The sequence below is a fragment of the Orycteropus afer genome, unplaced genomic scaffold (assembly GCF_000298275.1).
Source record: "Orycteropus afer afer isolate SDZICR_OR568_19922 unplaced genomic scaffold, OryAfe1.0 scaffold00220, whole genome shotgun sequence".
In the NCBI taxonomy this organism is placed as follows: Eukaryota; Metazoa; Chordata; class Mammalia; order Tubulidentata; family Orycteropodidae; genus Orycteropus; species Orycteropus afer.
In genome coordinates this window covers 5,919,306-5,941,867 of record NW_006921807.1, presented here as the reverse complement: position 1 = coordinate 5,941,867, position 22,562 = coordinate 5,919,306, and positions in this window count along the sequence as shown.

Genomic DNA, 22,562 nt, shown 5'->3' with positions numbered 1-22,562 from the left:
TAAGCATTTGAGTTTTGCTGCTAAAGAAAATTTCTTTTTTACTAATCAAAAAGATGACTCAAGCTTTTTAAAGCATGTTTTTTTATTCAGGACTCTGAAATGAAGAATGATATTCAATTAGATAGCATCCACTTGTCAAGATTAGACATCTCAAAAAAAAAAAAAAAAAAAAAAACCTCCGAAACAAGCACAAGAGATCTGGAAGGAAAGGGAAGGAGTCAGTACTTCAAAAGATGAATGATTTTAAAGTTAGCATTTCTTTTCTACGAATGGAGTTAAAAATCAGAAGACAGATGCTGTTTGATTATCACAGATTTAGCTAAAAGAGGATGTCATTTGTTACTCCAGTTTACAGGAGCTTCATAAAACAGTCATAACTGGAACATATATTCCTTCCATGCACCATGTTAATCATCGTTCCATATTTTTCAGATCCTTCCAGAAAGAACAGTTGCAGATGGTAAGGGAATGGGTCAACATAAAAAAGAAAAGTATGCTCCAGGTAGTGCTGCTGTCTGCAGATGATTTTAAAAATAAAATGTGAAGCTATATCTATTTTCATGTTAGGTACATTCTCAGAGTTTTTTTTGTTTTGTTTTGTTTTTTGTTTTTTGTATGAGGTTAATATTCATTTTCTCCTTTTCTACTTTTTCTCAGGATACATAAAATTTGAGAGAAATTCAATAAGACAACATCTCTTGTTTTGAAGTATTGTTTTTAGATTCTTTACTAGAGGACTAAATTAAATTTTGAGACTTTGATCCACTATGTATTTTAGAAAATAGTTTTTCTTTAACTCAATGTGATTCAGAAATCTTGAGTTTCCAGTTGACTTGAGAATATATTCAAAAATCAGCTGGATATCCAGGTTATCCAAAGTTTATCTAATGGTCACCTAAAATTAACATGCCTTTCCTGTAAAAACATAGTTAGCACCTTGAACTTTTTTATATAAACAATATTAACATTTAAAATGAACATCAAAGTTTTTCATGCATGCTTTTAGAGAAATATAGATGGGGGTCTTTATCTTCCACCAGTTAGGAAGCTCAGAGCAATATGGATAACTGCATATCATGATTTACCTTCCACTAGTTAGTTATTTAGTAAATCATTAATTAAGATAACGTCTCAATTTTTATTTTTAAACTAATCTGAAATTACTGTAAGCCTACTTAAAATTGACCTCATTTACCACACTGAGATTAGTGGCATGCCTTTCTGGGCTTCTGGGAAGTAATCTCTGTCAGATTTGCTTCACTGGAGTAAATAAGACTATTCATGGTTTCTAGGTTAAATATATTGTAGTTGTGTGTGGTCCAGTTCATTCCGACTCACAGTGACCCTTTAGAACAGAGTAGACCTGCCCCATAGGGATTGTTGTTGTTGTTGTTATGTGCTGTCAAATCGGACCCAACTCATAGTGACCGCTCCTTGGGTTTCTGAGGCAGTATCACTATGCTTCAAAGATTTCCCAACCTTCCTTCTGAGGAGTGGCCGGTGGGTTTGAACACCAGCCTTCTGGTTAGCAGTCAAAAATGCCCTAGGCACTATGCTATCAGAGCTCCCCCATAGGGATTAGTTGACTATAATCTTTATGGGAACACCTATTTCTTTTCTCCCACAGAGCTACTGGTGGCTTCTAACTGTTAAGATTTGGTTAGTAGTTGAGTGCTTAACCATTGCACCAACAGGGTTCTTTCAGGATAGATAGATAAAGAGCCTATTCTCCTACTATCAACAGAGAAGAAAGTTGATAGAAACATTCTTTCCAAAACCTAGGCATCCATTCTTCTGTATTCTCTCTAGTAAGTGGAGAATATCACTATATCTTATTTTATTTCTTATTACTAAGAAGATTTTTTTACCTGGGAAGTGACTACTAAGGAAAAGAATGATCATATGTCTTCAAGGAAAAGAGCAGTACATGGATATATGAACAAATTCAAGTTTCCAACTCTTAGCAACCTTGACTAAATGATTTCAGGCTCTAAAACATGAACACTAATATTATTCAAACTTGCATATAACTTTACAGTTTATGAAGCTATTTTTTTTTTTACATGAAGTCCTACTATATTTCTTTTCTCATCTGTTATATAAATAGAGATGGACTCAGTGTCTGTGCTAAAAGGGCCTCATTCACAAAGCATATAATGTTGATCAAGACCAGTACATTTGTGCAAGGCTCTGAGGGCACTCTGGATTTCATTTAGCATAACAAATACAGTTTTTAGAGTCAAAATGCACACATATAAAGGAGCTTGTCTGTTTTCATTGTTGTTGTTGGTATTCTTATATCCTACACACTTAGACTGATGTCTTGTCGATAACCAAACCAGCTGCCTTCAAGTAGATTCTAACTCATGGCGACTCCATGTGAATTCAGAGTAGAACTGTGTTCCTTGGGGTTTTCACTGGCTGATTTTTGGAAGTAGATCACCAGGGCTTTCTTCTGAGGTGGACTTGGAACACCTACCTTTCAATTAACAACCGTGTATTAACCATTTGCACCACTTGGAGGCATCGTGAAGAGCATATGAATTAAATAAATGTTTTTGAACAAATAAATTATCAAAGCAATATGTGGGCATGGTGTTTAAAAAGTCACATCCTACAAGGGTAGACAGAAAAATAAGAGACTTGCTTGCCTCCTGCTTTCTTCTCCACTCTGAAACATTCCCTAGGTAAGCACTTTAAAAACTTTTCTAATTATGTCTTATTGCAGTTATCTCTGTAACTCCAAGTAAGTATTCTATTACTTCTATTTCTGAATTAATTTACTTAAGAATTATCTCCTACCTTTTTTTTGGATGATTGATTTCACTGAAAATATCCTTCATAACCCCATTTCTACCATTAAAATAAAGCCTTCAAGTCAGAGTTAAAGATATCAAAACTCAACAAAATGCTTAGTTTCACTTTTGTTTTTGCTTTTGTAATCTTTCTTATTTTGATTTAAAAAGTTATTTCTGAAGATACTCCCTGCCACACATACACACAGAGCTTTGATTTTTTAGTTTAATTTGATATATTTACATTTTATTTCTGCTGCATTCTTCCCTGCCTGGGAGTTAGAGCAGTGTTTTTTGGATACTACATATTTTTTCTTTATTTTGCTTCTATGATAAAGTCTATAGGTGGTTTTTTATTTAAGAAATCTGATAATCATTTTTATAGATGACTCTTTATCTTCTTTAGTGGAATTCTAGGCTCATCTCCTTATACTTAGTGTTATGAAAATTCACAATTATGATTCAAGATGAGGGTCATTTTTGCATTTATTGTATTAACTATACAATCTCTTTCAATATGAAAATTTTGGTCTTCTTTCCATTCATAAAATATTTAGGATTTTTTTGTCATTTTAATATTCCTAGTTTTCATCTAAATGTTCTATTTCAATAATAGTCTTCCTCTAAATTGTCTTTTGAACACTCAGTAGTTAGATGTTGAACATCCTGGATTTACCCTCAATGACTATTAGTTATCTATCTATCTATCTATCTATCTATCTATCTATCTATATATATTGCCATCATCTATCTTTTCTCATTTTTAAAATCCTATATTTTGGAAGACTTTTCTAATTCATCTCCCAATTTTATTTTCCTTTTTACAAAACCTATATTTAACTTAAAAAAAGCTATTTTTTGTTAATGACTTTTCTTTTAGCATTTTAATTGATTTTTATGCTATTTTAAGTTCTCCCTTATCTGCTAAAATTCACTATTCAAACCAAAATTCATTTAAAAAATAATAATAACAAATTTATAATGGGTAAGAAAAACACTACAGTAAACCCTGAATCTAATAATATGGACAAGGAGATACTAATTGACAGATTAGAAAAGTTTTCAGTATTTCACTGCCTATTTTATACAATAGTGTCAAACTTACATAGAAACATGAGTACATGAGTACTGGCACACAAGTAACACTTACTGTCCCTCTATTTCTCTTTTTTTAATAACTGTTTCTTGTCTTGATATTGGTCAAATATGTGGAAAGGTGTTATACTAGCCAGTATTTTAAATCTCCTATGGGAATTTTTAAATAATTATTGTCTAGCATTCCTAAATATTATGTATATTAATATCTTAGGATATAAATAATTTAATGTCAATGTATTAATAGATAGTTTCCTTAAAATTTCTGCTTTTTAATGTGAATTCTATTCTAGATTATAACAAATTTGCATAAACTTTATGTTGTTGTTGTTGTTGTATGCCATGGAGCTGGCCCCGGCTCATAGCCACCCCTCCTCAGGTTTCCGAAGCGGTATCACTACGGAAGTAGGATTGCCCAAACTTTCTTCCGAGGAGTGGCTGGTGGGTTTGAACTGCCAGCCGTCTGGTTAGCAGTCAAGTACCTTAGGCACTATGCTACCAGAGCTCCTATAGACTTTATGGTATATGAAAAATTCAGCAGACTTATATATGAAATTCTTTTCAGGTTAATTTTGAAATATAGATGATTAATTTATATGCAGATTGATAAAAGATATAATGTGTACTTGAAAGCCAATTAAATCAGAAAGGAGGATAACAATTTATACTAATTCAGTAAAGAATATATCAGTGTTAATTTATTCAACTCTTTGTAGACATTCCAGAAAATAATTAACTATATTGTGAGGCTGTGTTCAAGTGAAAACTTCAATAGTCTCTTCCAAATCGCTAATCCTTGGTGTGTAGTTAAGGTTATGTGTCAACATGGCTGGGCCTGGATTTTAGTGCCTGGGCAGCTAAATGTAGTTATTCTCCATGGTGAGAATGGTAATCAACTCCATGGTGGAATCTACCACGAGCAGCTGGGTAGCTGCCTTAGGTATGTGATCTGCTCCAGTATATAAGGAGAAGCTTTAGAAATGGTCTGTTGCTTTTGGCACTCTTGAATCCTGCTTATAGCCAAGCCATTATACAGCAGTTTCTCATGTTGTCTGCAATGTTGGGACTCTTAAAAGATTTGAATCAATGGCTTGCCATGTGGTTTGGGTAATATCAGAACTATACGTTTTTTACTTTTACTTGTCCACCTTAGATTGACTGCCTCAGCAGTCAGCAGTTGCCTGAGTGAAGAAAGTCACCAGCTTCCATGGGTCAGGAACAAGAGGTAGAGCTGAAGCAAAAATTTGAGGGGCCTTCACCCAGCCCCTAGAAACTGGCACTTGAACTTGGACCTCTAGCCTCCAAACCTGTAAGAGAACAAACTCCTGTTGGTTAAAACCATGCATTTGTGGTATTTTCTGTTAGAGCAGCATGAGGTAACCAAAACACTTGGATATCAATCAACAAATAAATACATAAATATAAACTAAGATTTGCTTTGGAAAGCTTTTTTATCTTAGAAGAAAAGGATAGATTTGTGTAAGTATGTTCAATTTCACTAGAAATTATGAATAAATTATGAGTTTCTAAATCATTAAAATAATTGAACGATATAGATTATACATCAACGTAAAAAAAATGAAAATTATCACAACTGGATCAATAAGCAGCATCACGACAAGACATCAGTCAAGACATCAGATGATGTATTGCACTGGGCAAATCTGCTGCAAAAGACCTCTTTCAAGTGCTGAAAAGCAGAGCTGTCTCTCTGAAGACTAAGGTGCACCTAACCGAAGCCATGGTATTGTCAATCACCTCAAATGTATGTAAAAGCTGGACAATCAGTAAGGAAGACCAAAGAAGAGTTGATGCTTTTGAGTTGTAGTGTTGATGAAGAATACTGAATGTACCATGAACTATAAGAAAAATGAACAAATATGTCCTGAAAGAAGTGCAGCCAGAATGCTCCTTGGAAGTGAGAATGGCCAGACTTCGTCTGACCTACTTTGATCATATTGTCAGAAGGGACTATTCCCTGGAGAAGGACATCATGCTTGGTAAAATGGAGGGTCAATGAAAAATGGGAAGACCCTCAATGAGTTAGATTGACACAGTGACTGCAACAATGGTCTCAGGTATAGCAAGGATTATGAGGCTGGCACAGGATCAGTCAGTGTTTCATTCTGTTGGACATAGGGTCACTTTGAGTGAGAGCCTACTCGACGACATTTAACAGCAACAACAACAACAACAACAATAATTTACTTTACTTGGATCCATAATCAACACTTACAGGAGTCAAATAACCAAAAAACAAAACTCACTGCCGTGGAGTTGGATCCAACTCATAGTGACCCCTCCTTGGGTTTCCAAGGCGTATCAGTACAGAAATAGATTGCCCAACCTTCCTTCCAGGGAGTGGCTGGTGGGTTTGAACCGCCAGCCTCTGGTTAGCAGTCAAATGCCTTAGGCACTATGCCACCAGAGCTCCCCCTACAGAAGCAGCAATTAATAAATCAAACCACTTTATCACATTGACCATATCTGCTGCAAAAGACCTCTTTATAGTGTTTAATGGCAAAGATACCACTGTGAAGACTAAAGTAAATCTTATCCGAGTCATGATATTATCAGTGGTCTCATATGTATGTGAGAGCTGGACAATGAGTAAGAAAGACCATGGAGGAATTAATGCATTTGAAGTGTGGCATTGGCAAAGAATATTGAATGTACTATTGTCTGCTAGAAGAACAAATAGATCTGTTTAGAAGGAAGTATAGCCAGTAAGCTTCTTAGAAGGAAGAATGAGCAGTTTTGTCTCTTACATCTTGGTTATGTTGTCAGAAGGGATCAGTCACTGGAGAAGGATATCATGTTTAGAAAGTAGATGGTCAGCAAAGAAGGGGGAAATCCTCAATGAAATGGATTGACATCGTGGCTGCAACGATGGGCTAAAGCATAACAAGGATTGTGAAGGGGTGCAGGACCAGGCAGTGTTCAGTTCTGTTGTATATAGGCTCACTAGTCATCAGAATTGACCCCATGGCGTCTAACGATTGTCGCTAAAATATTTTTTGTCCAAGGTGCATACATAAAATATTCCAAAAAAGGTCAAATACATTTTCTAATAATAGACCAAACATATATTAATTTTGTTTATTTTAATTCAATTAGTAGTGCTAGTATTCATAGAGTAACTGAATTTGATATTATTTAGAATCAAAAGAACCAAGAGAATTTAAATGGTTATTTAGTCCTTTCTCCCTATCTTTAGGTAGAAAAATGTCTCAGAAAGATAATTACCCTATTATACTTTAAATAATTTTATATTGAATCACTAAGTCTCTTTGAGAAGCTATTTCACCATCAGTTATATTCATTTGTTTTCCTTTCTGTGCTTGTCATAATAGCTCCATACAAAATTAAAAATTTGTAACAATCGTTAAAAAATAACTTTAGTCTGCCTGCCATTAAATTAAGTTGCAATAAATATTTGATCTTAATTACAAAAACTGAAGAAACCTAATAAATGAAAATAAATAGGGCTAACTTTTATAGGTTTTTATTTTGTTTTGTTTTAAACAAATATATTAAATATATTATGTCTAAGGCAATAGACATATCCTATATAATTTCTGCAAATGAACATGTTTCCTATGATACAAAACACAGAAGGGAAAATGCAAATATAAACTCCATATTATACAAGGTAGAATGAAATAAATGCATAGTGTATAAAGAGATAAGAATATGATGAAATCGTTTTGACTACATGGAAATAAAAAATAAATAAATAATAATTTCATAAAAGGTGTGGTTACATACATTCCAATTAAAGGAATAATATGAACAGGGACTTAAATATGTCCATATCCATCTCCATATTTCATCATTAAATATACTTTTTGTCCCACATAGAAAAAAGCATAATGAAGAGTTCTATGTTTACAGAAGCAAGTGGGATGAGAGTTCAAGTTTGACCCATTACATCTTAAATTAGACTAATGTCTATCAAATCTGTCATAAAATGTAAGGAAAATGAAATCAGGAATATTCTTCGAGTATCAGAAGTACTAAGAAAAAATTATTAGAAATAGCCAAAAAATATAAATTACTTTGCAATAAATGAGCATTATAAAGGAGATTCCAGTCTGGAACCTCTTAGGGGAGATGAATATGGGGTATGAAAAAATGGTGGAAGAGGTGAGATCCATTTAGGGATTTGTAGGGATTAACACTAACCACGTTCATGGAAAGCTCATGTATTTACTTTCCCAGCTGCATGGTGTTTTTGCTGCCTGTCATGAAATTCCCATCCAAAGTCTCACTATATAAATGTGGAGAAGTCATTACATATACAGTATTTTCATATTGTACCATTTTGTGACAAACTGCATATATAGTACCTATTTTGAAAAAGTAGGGTTCTCTATAAGTTTTCTGAGGCCACAATGCTTTGCATTACCCATGATGTAATATATGTAGAAACAGTTTGTACATTCTGAGTAATTGTGATGTCATTTTGTTATTCCTTATTTTTATCTTGTCAGCAGGAAGAAGTTACAGAAAGTTAGGACACGGCTGTAACTGGAATAATTAGTGAATTGCTCTGACCCACCCAGCATACAGCTGATGTTCTACATACTTTCTACCCTGTGTAGAAGTAGTAACTACAGTAAGAGAGTACTTGTACAAAATAATCCAGTTCTTTGAATAGGCATAGTGCCGGAATGTACACTGTACATTAAAATATGCCAGGTCAGTGTGAAACAAAAGTGACACCATAAGGAAGGGTCGATTTTGAGGAAGCAGATGAGAAAGAAAGTACTGCCCTTATAGATATTATGCAATCTTCATGGGAATCATGAAAGAATATTTTTGATAGAAAAAAAAATGAGTTTCTGTTGTTTATAAATAAGAAAAAAGCAGTCAAGAGATTGGAGTACATACAAATTCTTACAATTGCTAATAGCAAAATTAATACAAGTGTTGAAATGTAATATAATGACTGTATTTCTCTTTCTCTATGCACTTACTTACCTTCCAATAAAAATGACAAAATGATTACATAGGTTTAAAAGAGTAACCATTACAAAAGCAGATTGTGCAAAAAAGACAATACAAGCCACAATGCTCAAGCCACAACACTCATAGGTTGACAGCATGTTGAAAAAGTTGATGCTATAAAATATCATATGGGAAAAAATCCTGACTGTCCACCAATGATAGATGTTGCACTTTCTGTAATAAAGTTATTTCTATGAAAGTCTGTCAATTAAGAGACTATTTTTTTAGCACTTTTGTATTTTGATGAGGGCAGTCTATTATTTCTTGATAGTGAAATATGTACTAAAGGAATGTGTGCCACTTTCACTCCTGGGTTGGTTTGTTGTGGGTTTGGGAGATGGAGTAATGTTTTGTTTTAAAAGTAAGGGTGTGTTCTTTCTTTTTTCTTTTTTCTTTTTTTTTTCCTTCCTCCCATCTAGATGAGGAAGACTCCAAAGATTTGTAAGATGATGGTATCACAGATGGAAAGATGTCCTAAATTATTTCATGGAGAAAGATCCTCACCAAATAAGAACCTCTAAATGGATTAGGAAGATGGGGCAATCTACTTCCGTAGTGATACTGCCTCAGAAACCCAAGGAGGGGTCGCTATGAGTTGGGTCTGACTCGACGGCAGACAACAACAACAACAACAAATGGATTGTTATCGTAAAGAAGAAATAAACTTCTATGATTTTGTTGTTGTTGTAAGGTGCCATCAAATTGATTAGGACTTACAGTGACACTCTGTACAACAGAATGAAACAATGTTCAGTCCTGAACCATTTGCATGAATGTTGCTATACTTGAGCTCATTGCTGTGGCCAGTGTGCCAATTAATCTCATTGAGGGTCTTTACCAATTTCACTGACACTTTATTTTACCAAAAGAGCTCTCATGGAATATTGTACTAAGGCATTTGACTGCTAACCCGAACCTTGGTTGTTCAAACCCACCAGCCACTCTGTGGAAGGAAGATGGGGCAATTTACCACCACAGAAACCCAGTGAGGGTCAGTAGGAGTCGGAATTGACTTCATAGCAGATTTTTTTTTTTTTTTTTTTTTTTGCTTCGCCGAGCATGTTGTCTTTCTCCAGGGACTGGTCCCTCTTGATAACATGTCTGTTGAATGTACATGAGAAAAAGTCTCACCTTCTTGCTTCTAAGGAGCATTTTGGCATTAATTTTCCCAAGATAAATTTATTCACTCAAATGGCTTTATATGATACGGTATATTTAATATTCTTCACTAACATCAATATTTCAAAGGCACCAATTATTTTTTAGTCTTCCTCATTCATTGACAAGTTTTTGCCCACATATGAGCCCACATATCACTGCTCAAGTCAGGTGTACTTTAATTATCAGGTGACATCTTTACTCTTCAAAACTTTAGTCTTCGACATGACATCTTTTTTCCTTAACAATTTAAAGTGGTTTCTTTGCAGCAGATTTGCCTAATGAAATATGTCATTGTATTTCTTGACTGCTGCTTCCATGGACATTGATTGTGGATCCAAGTAAAATGAAATCCTTCACACATCAAGCTTTCTGTTTTTAATGATATTGTTTATTGGTCTAGTTGTGAGGACTTTTTTTCCCCCCTCTATATTGAGGTGTTATCAATACTGAAGTATGTAGTCTTTAATCTTTATCAGGAAGTGTTTCATGTTCTCTTTGCTTTCAGCAAGCAAAGCTCTGTAAGCGATATATTGCAGGTTATACCTGAATCTTCTTCCAACACTGATGTCAAATTTTTCTTCATATAATCCAGCTTCTCAGATTATTTGCTCAGCATGCACATTGAAAAAGTATAGTGAAAAAATACAAAACTTACACACACATTTCCTGATTTTAAACCACACACCCCTTCTTCTGTTTGAACCACTGCCTCTTGGCCTAAGTACAGGTTCCAAATGACAACAATTAAATGTTCTGGAAATCCCATTCTTTGCAAAGTTATCCATATGTGTTATCATCCACACAATCAAATTTTTTTTTCAAAGTCAGTAAAGCACTGGTAAATATCTTTCTAATGTTTTCTGCTTTCAGGGGAAATCAATCTGATATCAATGGTGTTATTCCTCCTTCCACATCTTCTTCTGATTCTGGCTTGAATTTCTGACAGTTCCCTATCGATGTCCTGCTACAACTGTTTTTGGATTATCCTCAACATAATTTTACTTGTGTGTGATATTAATCAAATTTTTCAACAATTTTCACTTCTGTTGGATCACTTTTCTTTGGAATGGGCACAAATACACATTTCTTCCAGTCAGTTGCAAGTAGATAAGTTCTCCATTTCTCCAAATACTGGTGTGAATACCTCCAACTTTGCATACATTTGCTGAAACATCTCAATGTGTATTCCATCAATTACTGGACCCTAGTTTTCTCCATTGTCTTCAGTGCAATGTGGCCTTCATTCAGTGTTATCAGCTCTTGATCATATGGTACCTCCTGAAATGGTTGAATGTTTAAATTTGTTTTTTGGTATTTGTTGTTGTTACTGTTATATGCCGTCGAGTTGGACCCGACCCATAGCGACCCCTCCTTGGGTTTCCGAGGCAGTATCATAAGGAAGTAGATTGCTCCATCTTCCTTCCAAGGAGTGGCTGGTGGATTTGAACTGCCAGCCTTCTGGTTAGCAGTCAAGTGTCTTAGCCACTATGCTACCAGAGCTCCCTTGTTTGGTATAGTGACTATGTATTCCTTCAATATTCTTTTTATGCCTCTTGAGTCATTCAATATTTTGCCTATTTTTTTGCTTCAACATTGCAACTTGAAGCTTGATTTTTTTTTTTTTTCCCCCAGTGCTTTCAGCTTGAGAAATGTTGAGGGTGTTTTTTTTTTTTTTTCCTTTTAGTTTTCTAACTCCAAGTCATTGCACATTTCATTATAACATTTTATCTTTTCATGCCATCCTTAGAAATCTTCTGCTCAATTCTTTTACTGAATCACTTTTTCCATTCACTTTAGCTACTCTACATTAGTAAGCAAGTTCCTTATTCTCTTCTGACATCTATTTTGATCTTTTCTTTCTTTCCTGACTTTTTATGACCTTTTGCTTTCTTCATATAAGATGTGTTTGATGTCATCACACAAATCAACTGGTGTTTGTTTATAGTGTTTAATATGTGAAATCTATTCTTTTGATGGTTTCTAAATTCAGGTGAGATATACTCAAGGTCATACTTAGGCTCTCCTGGATTTGTTTAAATTTTCATCAGCTTCAAGTTGAACATGAATAGGAGAAATTGGTGGTCTTTTCCATAGTTGGCGCCTGACCTTATCCTGACTGATAATATTGAAATACTCAAATGTCTCTTTCTACAAATGTATTTCCATCTGGAAATATTCACATTTATAGTCACCATTTATGTTGTTAAAAAAAAGATTTTTGCTGCATGAAAGTTGTGTGTACACATGGCAATGGAATAACTGCTTTAGACACAGGTGCTCTGTAAACATCAATAGACATTTGCATATATCTCTTTTGTTTTTCAAATTTTGTTCATGGGAGAGACAATTTGTTCTGTTAATTTAACCACTATATATTAATATATGGAAGCAGCAGTCAAGACATCATCAGACAACGTATTGCATTGGGAAAATCAACTTCAAAGAACCTCTTTCAAGTGATGAGGAGCAAGGATATCTCCTTGAAGACTACAGTGTGCCTGTCCCAAGCCATGGCATTTTAAATTGCCTCTTATGCTTGTGAGAGCTGGACAATGAATAAGGAAGACCAAAGACGAGTTGATGCTTTTGAGTTGTGGTATTGGAGGAGAATGCTAAGGGTACCATGGTCTGCTAAAAGGACTAAGAAATCTGTCCTGGAGGAGGTGCAGCCAAAATGCTCCTTGGAAAGAGAATGACCAGACTTTGTCTCACCTATTTTGGTCATGTGTCAGAAGGAACCATTCTCTGGAGAAGGATATCATGCTTAGTAAAGTAGAGGGTCAATTAAGAAGGAGAAGGCCCTCAATAACATGGATTGGCACAGTGGCTGCAATGAGGGGCTCAGGTACAGCAAAGATTACGAGGCTGGCACAGGACCAAGCAGTGTTTCATTCTGCTGTGCATAGGATCACTATGAGTCAGAGACGACTCCATGGCACCTAACAACAACAACAACAACATATTAATAAACATATTGATTTAATCACACTGCTGAAAATTTCTTTTTATAGCATCCAGAGAGGTTGTGCATATAACTTTCTACAAATTTATTTTTTCATCAAGTGTCTACCATATTGAAGTCAGTTTAAATGTATTTTGATTATATAACTTTATGCACATAGACAGAGACATGTTAAGGGGAGGGAGAATACATATAGCATAGAAGCAAATTATTAAGACTGAAATTAAAGACCTGGATCTGATAGTTTGGCATTTCTATATTCACAGTGACTTCTTTATATGCAAAGCCCATAAAGTAGCAATCTATGCACTAGATTATCTCTTTATGTAATGGCTTATAAAAATATTTGCTTTCCAACATTTTCCAGATGCATTGGTAATTGAGTTATTTAAAATATACTCTCACAATTAAAATATACAGAGACAGGAGAAATAGAAACAAGGCCAGAAGCAGTAAATAGAGTTAAAAATGCATTTGTAATTTGCTTCCTTCTTTTTTAAAAAAATTGTAATTATGCTATTCCACTGTAGTATGATTCTGTAATAAAAATCAAATTGAGTAAAGAATTGTTTTTTTAAAAAAGGACTTGCAATGAATAATCATTGGTCTTGAAAAGCTCTATCATGTGATCCCCAGTATTTTTTCTATCACCAAAGTCATATTTTCTTATTATGAATCCTTCTTCCTTATTTCCAATTCTTGCACTAGTAATTATTGATGCATTTTCTTGAACGTTTGATCAATTTCACACTGCAGAATTTGGTAAAAATCTTCAGTTTCTTCATGTTTAGCATTAGTTGTTGTTGTTATTGTCGTTAGGTGCCTTTGAGTTGACTCAGATTTGTAGCGACCCTGTGTTGTTGTTGTTATTTGTCATGGAGTCGGCCCCGACTCATAGCGACCCCTCCTTGGGTTTCTGAGGCAGTATCACTACGGAAGTAGGATTGCCCAACCTTCCTTCCGAGGAGTGGCTGGTGGGTTCCGCCAGCCTTCTGGTTAGCAGTCAAGTGCCTTAGGCAATATGCTACCGGAGCTCCTTAGTTACCCTATATATAACAGAATAAAACACTGCTTGTTCTTGTGTCACTCTCACAATCCTTGCTATACCTGAGCCCATGTTGCAGCCACTGTGTCAATCCATCTCATTGAGGGCCCTTTTTTTTCTGACCCTCCACTTTACGAAGCATGATATCCTTCTCCAGGGAATGGTCCTTTCTGACAACATGACCAAAGTAGGTGAGATGAAGTCTGGTTATTCTTGCTTCCAATGAACATTCCTGTTGCACTTCTTCCAGGACAGAGATGTTCGTTCTTCTGGTAGTCCTTGATATTTTAGTATTTTTCACCAACACAACCCAAAAGCCTCAATACTTCTTTGGTCTTCTGTACTCATTATCCAGCTTTCACATGTATATGAGATTATTAAAAATCCCATGGCTTGGATAATGTGCACTTTTATCTAAAAAGAGATATCTTTGCTCTTCAGTGATTTAAAGAGGTCTTTTGCAGCAGATTTGTCCAATGCAATATGCTGTCTAATTTCTTGACTGCTGCTTCCATTGTTGTTGATTGTGGAACCAATTAATGAAAAAAATTTAACATCAATCTTTTCTCCACTTATTGTGAGGGTGCTTTTCAGTCCAGTTATGAGGATTTTCATTTTCTTCATGTTGAGATGTAATCCATAATACAGACTGCAGTCTTTAATCTTCATCAGTAAGTGCTTCAAGTTATCTTCACTTCCAGCAATCAAGGTTGTGTCATCTGCATATTGCAGGTTGTTAATGAGTCTTCCTCTGATCTTGATGTCACACTCTTCTTCATATAGTCCAGCTTCTCAGATTATTTGCTCAGGATACAGATTGTATAAGTATGGTGAAAGGATACAATCCCAATGCACTCCCTTCCTGATTTTAAGCCAAGCAGTATGCCCTTGTTCTGTTTGAACAACAGCCTCCTCATTTGTGTACAGTTTCCTCATGAGCACAATTAAATGTTCTGGAATTCCCATTCTTCTCAATGTTATGTAATATTTGTTATGATCAACGCAGTTGAATGCTTTTGCATACTCAGTAGAACACAAATAAACATCTTTCTAGTATTCTTTTCTTTCAGCCAAGATCCGTCTGACGTCAGCAATGATGTCCCTTATTCCACATCCTCTTCTGAATCCAGCTTGTGTTTCTAGAAGTACTCTGTAAATATACTGCTGCAACCATTTTTGAATTATCTTCAGTAAGATTTTACATGCATGGTATATTAGTGATATTGTTCTATAATTTCTACATTCTGTGGGATCACCTTTCTTTGGAATGAGTACACTATAGATCTCTTCCAGTCAATTGGCCAAGTAGCTGTCTTGCAAATTCATGGCATAGACAAATGAGTGCCTCCAGCATAGCATCCATTTGTTGAAACCTCTCAATTGGTAATCCCTCCATTCCTGAATCCTTATTCTTTGCCAATTCCTTCAATGCAGCTTCAACTTCTTCCTTCAATACCATCAATTCTTGACTATATACCACCTTCCAAAATGGATGGAAAATGACCAATTCTTTTTGGTACAGTAACTCTGTGTATTCCTTCCATCTTCTTTTGATGTTTTCTGTGTCATTCTATATTTGGCTCATAGACTCTTCCAAAATTGCAACTCAAGGCTTGAATTTTTTCCTCAGTTCTTTCAGCTTGAGAAATGCTAAATGTGTTTCTCTCTTTTGGTTTTTTAACTCCAAGTCTTTGCACATTTCATTATAATTGATTTTGTTTTCTCAAACTGCTCATTGAAATCTTCTGTTCAGCTCACTTGTCTTGTCATGTCTTCCATTTGCTTTAGCTACTCTACAATCAAGGGCAAGTTTCAGAGTCTCTTCCAACATCCATTTTCATCTTTTCTTCCTTTCATGTTGTTTTAATGACATTTTTGCTTTCTTCATGGATGATGTTCTTGATGTCATCCTACAATTCCTCTGGTTTTTGGTCATTGTTCAATTCATTAAATCTATTCTTTAGATAGACTCTAAATTCAGGTGGGATACAATCAAGGTGTTATTTTGGCTCTTGTGGACTGGTTTTAACTGTCTTCAACTTGAACTTGAGCTTGCATATGAACAGTTGATGGTCTGTTCCACAGTCAGCTCCTGGTCTTATTTTGGCTGAAGATAAAGTTTCTCCATTGCCTCTTTCCAGGGATATTGTTGATCTGACTCCTATGTATCTGGAAAAGTCCACCATTTATGTTGTTGAAAAGATACATAGTCATCATTTATGTTGTTGAAAAAAAAAGGATTTACGATGAAGTCTTTGGTCTTACAAAATTCTATCATGTGATATCCAGCTTCATTTCTATCACCAACGCATCAGTAGTTGGTGCATATATATGAATAATAGTTGTATTAACTCATCTTCCTTGAAGCCATATAGACATTATCTTAATAGTGAACACATTGTACTTCATGATCAGTCTTGATATGATCTTTTGATGGTGAATATGATGCATTCCTCTTACAATTTCTCATTTCCAACAGAATAGACTAAGACTGAAATGACCAATACCTGTCCATTTCAGTTCACTAATGCCTAGAATATTGATCTTTATGAGTTATTTTTCTTTTTTTTATGATTTCCATTTTTCCCTAGATTCATACTTATGTATTCCACATTCTGATTGTCAAAGCATGCTAGCAGCTGCTTCTTCTCATTTTGAGTCATGCTACATCACTTTAATACTTTATTCCATTTACATCATTAAGGTCTAATTTCAGGTGGCAGCTCTTCTCCAGTTGTGTTTTGAAAGTCTTCCAACTTGAGGGGCTCATCTTCCAGCACTATATCAGACAATGTCCCACTGTTATCCTCAAGGTTTGCATTGTTTAAATTTTCAGTGAATAGATTACCAAGTCCTCCTTCTTTGTCTGCTTTATTGCGGAAGCTCCAATGAAACCTGTCCATTATGAGTGACCTTGCTGGTATTTGAGATATCTCTGACATAGTTTACAGCATCACAGCAACATACAAGCCATGGCAATATGACAAGCTGACAGTTGAGTGGTGGTCTATAATCTTAAACAACTGAAATTTAGAATTTTTTTTTAACTCTCCATTTTTATCCTTACTAATATCCTGAAATTATTTTAACATTAAGTAAAAATAAATAAGTAATAGTTCTTGTACATTTAATCAAGAACAAAGAAGCAGATAGCTATCTTACAACTTAAAGTATGGAATTTACTGCCTAGACTAAAGTTTGGCAAATATTTTCTTAAAGAACCATATAGGAAATATTTTAGCTCGCACACCATACAATCTAAGTTGCACCTACTCAATGTTACCATTGCAGTAAGAAAGCAGCCATAGGCAATACATAAACAGGTGAGAATGATTATGACTCTAGGTCATTTTATTTAAAAACCATGTTCAGGGACTTGATGAATCACAATTTACTAATTCCTGGCTGAAGATAGGAGAAGTGGGAGACAACAAAGGTATCAAGGTGATTCTATAACAGCATATGTATTAACAGCCTAATTTTGGTATCATGACTTTCATTAAATTAAAAAAAAAAAATTCAAAAAAAATCACTGCCATTGAGTCAGATCTGACTTACAGCGACCCCTTCTTGGGTTTCCGAGGCAGTGTCACTACAGAAGTAGATTGCCCAATTGCCTTTCTGAGGAGTGGCTGATGGGTTTGAACAACCAGCTTTCTGTAACAGTCAAATACCTTAGGCACTATACCACCAGGGCTCCTAATTTCGTTTAGTTAGCTTAACTCATAAGTAAATGTTCAAACAACACTCACGCTTATAAATAATAAATATTTAAAAAAGAGGTTCAACTTATATATCCGATAACTTACTGCCCGATTACGTGGATCTGAGCTTCATACTAGACAGGAAGTTTTATAATACTAACTGACTCTTTGTCTTTAAAGCATACTAATTGACTTCTTGTCTTTAAAACAAGAAAGAAATAAATAAGGACTATTTTTTTGAAAAGTTCTCTTAATATTGAAGGTAATTAAACTATTTAAAATTGAATTTAATTAAAGACAAGTCATTATTACAAAACAAGAAAGAAAAACTTCATCAAGCATCTTAGGAACAAAAGTGAGTTCTTTTCTCTCTTCAGACCCAGCTCTAAATTTCAATGTCTCATTACTATCCTTTGCTTCATCAAGAAAAAATGTAAAAGAAACTTATCAATTAATTCATAAAAAAATTTATTCATTACTATTTTAAAGTACACATTTACAATTGAAAAGAAATCTAATGAGGTAAAATTTGCTTCTGAAAACTGAGCATGCAAGGATAGATTAACCTCAATACTGAGCTGACCCGATATCTAAATTCCAGTCTAAGAGGGACCATCCAATGTATCTCGCTGGGCTACTTTTTCAGTTTCCATTAACTTCCTGAAAGTTGACCAAGGCCTGTAGTATATCTTTCAAGACAGATTGACAAAAAATAAATCTTGCAGATTTCTTAAATCAGAAAGTGTGGATGACTATTTAATCCTATTAAAGTTATTTTATTGAGACCATTCTTGTACTAAGCTTTGGACACTTGAGAGGAAATGGGAAAGGATCATTTTGGTTAGGGGCCTAGGACTAATATATCTAGATAGGTAGATAGATAGATAGATAGATAGATAGATAGATAGATGGAGAAGAGCTCTGGTGGCACAGTGTTTAAAGCATTTGAGTACTAATCAGAAGATTGGCAGTTCAAACCCACAAACCACTCAGTAGAAGGAAGATTTACTGCCTTGGAAACCTAATGGGGGTTGCTATGAGTCAGAATGTTTCTATGGCAGGTAGTTTTTTTTGTTTGTTTGTTTGCTTTTTTTCCCTTGCACTAGGCTTAGGAGCTCTGGTAGCGTAGTGCCTAAGGCACTTGACTGCTAACCAGAAGGCTGGCGATACAAACCCACCAGCCACTCCTTGGAAGGAAGTTGGGCAATCTATTTCTGTAGTGATACTCCCTCAGAAACCCAAGGAGCAGTCGCTATGAGTCAGGTTCGACTTGATGTTAAATAACAGCAACAGGCTTTGGACACTTGAGAAAAAAAAAAAATTTTCATGAAAGGGAAGTAAAAACAATAATTTTGGTTAGAACCAGAGAACAAATAAATTTCATAATGAAGTATAAGACATAATAGGTTCATAGAGTGAACCAAGCTAGCACAAAACTAACTTTACTGAAAAGAAACATAAAAAAAGTTTGGATATTTTCCAAAGTATTTATCTTCCTCCCTCATGTAAAAGCCCTTATTCAGCTTCTGCTTAAGACATCAATTTACAATTCTCCTTCACTTATTTTTCTTCTTATTTTATAAAGAACCCCCAGGCTAACTATTGTGGGGTTTGTATCCTGACTCAAAGTTAAGGCAGTCATAATCTGTACTCAAAATTGGTAAAACACTGAGAATGATATAGAGTGATTTTTTTGTTAATAGTGCCACAATATCAGGCACAAAGAAAGTTATTGCAGACTAACAGGTATGTGTGGTTATCTATTTCATCTTGGGTGTTTTCAAAACCCCTAAACAAACTTGATTTTGATTATATCATTCTCCATATTCAAACACACCTGAGAACAAGCATACCATCGATCTTAAACATCTCCCAACACAGTTTCATACTCAAATCTTTAATGTCCACTCTAAGTAATCACTACCTTCTATTTCTTAGCTCCCTCACTCCCGGGTAAACTATTATTTTAACATATCACCATTATACTTACTTTTCTCTTACTAATCAGTTCCTCATAGGTTTATATTTTTCCAGATACAGCAAAAGCATGTTATGTTGAACTTTAACAAAGTCTTGCCTAATCTTTTTTTTTCCCCACTCTTAGGTTTCTATCTTTGACAATGAAAACACTCTATTTTAACTCATTCCTACCACTTGACCTCGGGAGCTCTGGTGGCATAGTGCCTAAAGCATTTGACTGCTAACCAGAAGGCTGGTGGTTCAAACCCACTAGCCAGCCACTCCTTGGAAGGAAGGTTGGGCAATCTACTGCTATAGTGATACTGCCTCGGAACCCCAAAGAGGGCTCGCTGCGAGTCGGATCTTACTCAACAGCAGTGCATGCCACTTGACCTCGCTACTGAAACATAGTTTCAAATATGCTGAATACATTTTCTTCTCACTCCTTGGTGGATTGACACATTTAGTAACAAAAAGTGATTATCTTTACCCCTTTGAGAAGTCTACTTTCATACTTATGTAGGCGACCCAGCTTTATTGTAATTAGTGCTAGCATCTACTCACTAACCCTAAACTCACTGCTGTTGAGTTGATCCTGATTCATAGCGACCCCTCCTTGGGTTTCCAAGGAGGTATCTCTGAGGAAGTTGACTTCCCAACCTACCTTCTGAGGAGTGGCTGGTGGGTTTGAACCACCAGCCTTCTGGTTAGCAATCAAATGCCTTAGGCATTATGCTACCAGAGCTCCTAGTGCTAGAATGGCATCCTTTCTATCTCATTTTATTTTTATCATATCTGTCAATATATTCATAATGGACTTTTTTGAAATAAACAGAGCATTATTGAGTACTTTTTTTAAAAATCCAGTCAAAAGTCTCTTCACTTTTAATGTGACTATTCTGCCATTTTTTATTCTACTTGACCCATCAGTTTTTTGTTTTGGATTGACACTGTGGCTGCAGTAATGGGCTGAAACATTGCAATGATTGTGAGGATGGCTAAGGACTGGGTAGTATTTTGTTCTGTTTTATATAGGGTCACTGTGATTTGGAGTTGATTCAATGGCACCTAATGAAATAGCAACATTCATTATTCTCCCTTTACTCTTTTCCTTCCTACTTAAGAATTTATATCCAGTATTTTGTTATGAATGAATTCCTTTGAAATTCAATTGAATTGAATTTACATCCAGTATTTTCTTATCTTCTTTAATGTCTTATTAACTATGAATTTTTTTCAGTACTTTAAGTTTTACAGTATATATATTAAATTTACTATAGATCATTTTTAAGTAATACTTTACCACCTCATTTGTGGTATAAACTCTTTTCAACAGTACACTTACACTTCCATTCTCCCAGGTTTTGTGCCATTTTTGCTATACATGTAATTTTTGTTGTTCTTAGTTGCCATAGAGTTTATTTCAACTCATATGACCCCATATGCTACAAAGTACCACTTAATCCATAGGGCACACTAGGCTGTGATCTTAACATAAAGAGATCACAATGTCTTTTCTTCTCTGTGGGACAGAACTGCCAACCTTTAGATTAACAGTCAAATTTAAACATTTTTGTCACCTATGTTCTTTCTAGGAGATGTGGTGGCAAAATGGTTAAATGCTCAGCTGCAACCAAAAGGCCAGAGGCAGGAAGCCACCAACAACTCCACGGGAGAAAACACTCAGTGTTTTGCAGCCTAGGAATCCCTATGGGCAGCTTTAAGCTTTGCTATAGGTTTACTATGCATCAGAACTTATTCAGCAGCATACAACAAGATATTACTTCTAAATTCTAGTAGGATGGTGGATTGGGCAGACAAACCACACAGACCCTCTTCAACAAAGAAAAGGGGGACCAATTAATACAGATACAGAAGACAATCCTGGGGGCCTTAACTTTGAAAAGAAGGCTACAGAAGGGGACTAAACTCCGACTAGTAGAAGATCCTGCATGAAAACACCAAAAAAGAATACATATAGAGCTGCAGTCTGTCAGTGATCCTGATGGCACAGACAATTTAGATATTGCCAAGTGGTATTAAGACCTAAGAATTAACCTAAAAATCGGCCCTTCTAGCCAGGGAAAAGCACAATATCCACCATCAAAACAAGAACAGGAGCTGACAGTGGAACACACCATCAATGGCTCACATGCAAGTTCAAGTTGAATAAGAAGAAAATTAAAAGAAGCTCAATGAGCCAAAATATGACCTAGGTTAAATCTTACCTGAATTTACAGACTATCTGAAAAATAGATTTGAGGCATTGAATAATGGCAGAAGACCATACAAGTTGTAGAATGATATCAAGAATATTCTACATGAAGAAAGCAGTCATTGAAAAGATAAGAAAGGTAGAAAACATCAAAATAGATGTCACAAGAGACTTGGAAACTTGCTCTTGAATGGAGAGTAGCTCAAGAAAATGGAAAAAAAAATGCTGAAATCAAAGTGCTGAACAGAAGATTTCAAATGGCAGCTCAAGAAGAAAAAGAAAAATTTTATAATGAAATGTGCAATGATGTAAAGTTAGAAAACCAAAAAAAGAAGAATATGCTTAGCATTCTTCAAGCTGAAAGAATTTAAGAAAAAATCCAGCCTTGAATTGCAATATTGAAGGACTCTATTGGCAAAATATTGAATGACTCAAGAAGCGTCAAAAAAGGTGGGAGGAGTGAGACGGGGCAAGATGGCGGACTAGGCAGAAGGATTGCACAGACCCTCTTCAACAAAGAAAAGGGAAACCAATTATCACAGACACAGAAGATAATCTTGGACCCCTGAGCCTTGAAGGAAAGGATGCAGATTTGGACTAAACCCCAACTAGCAGA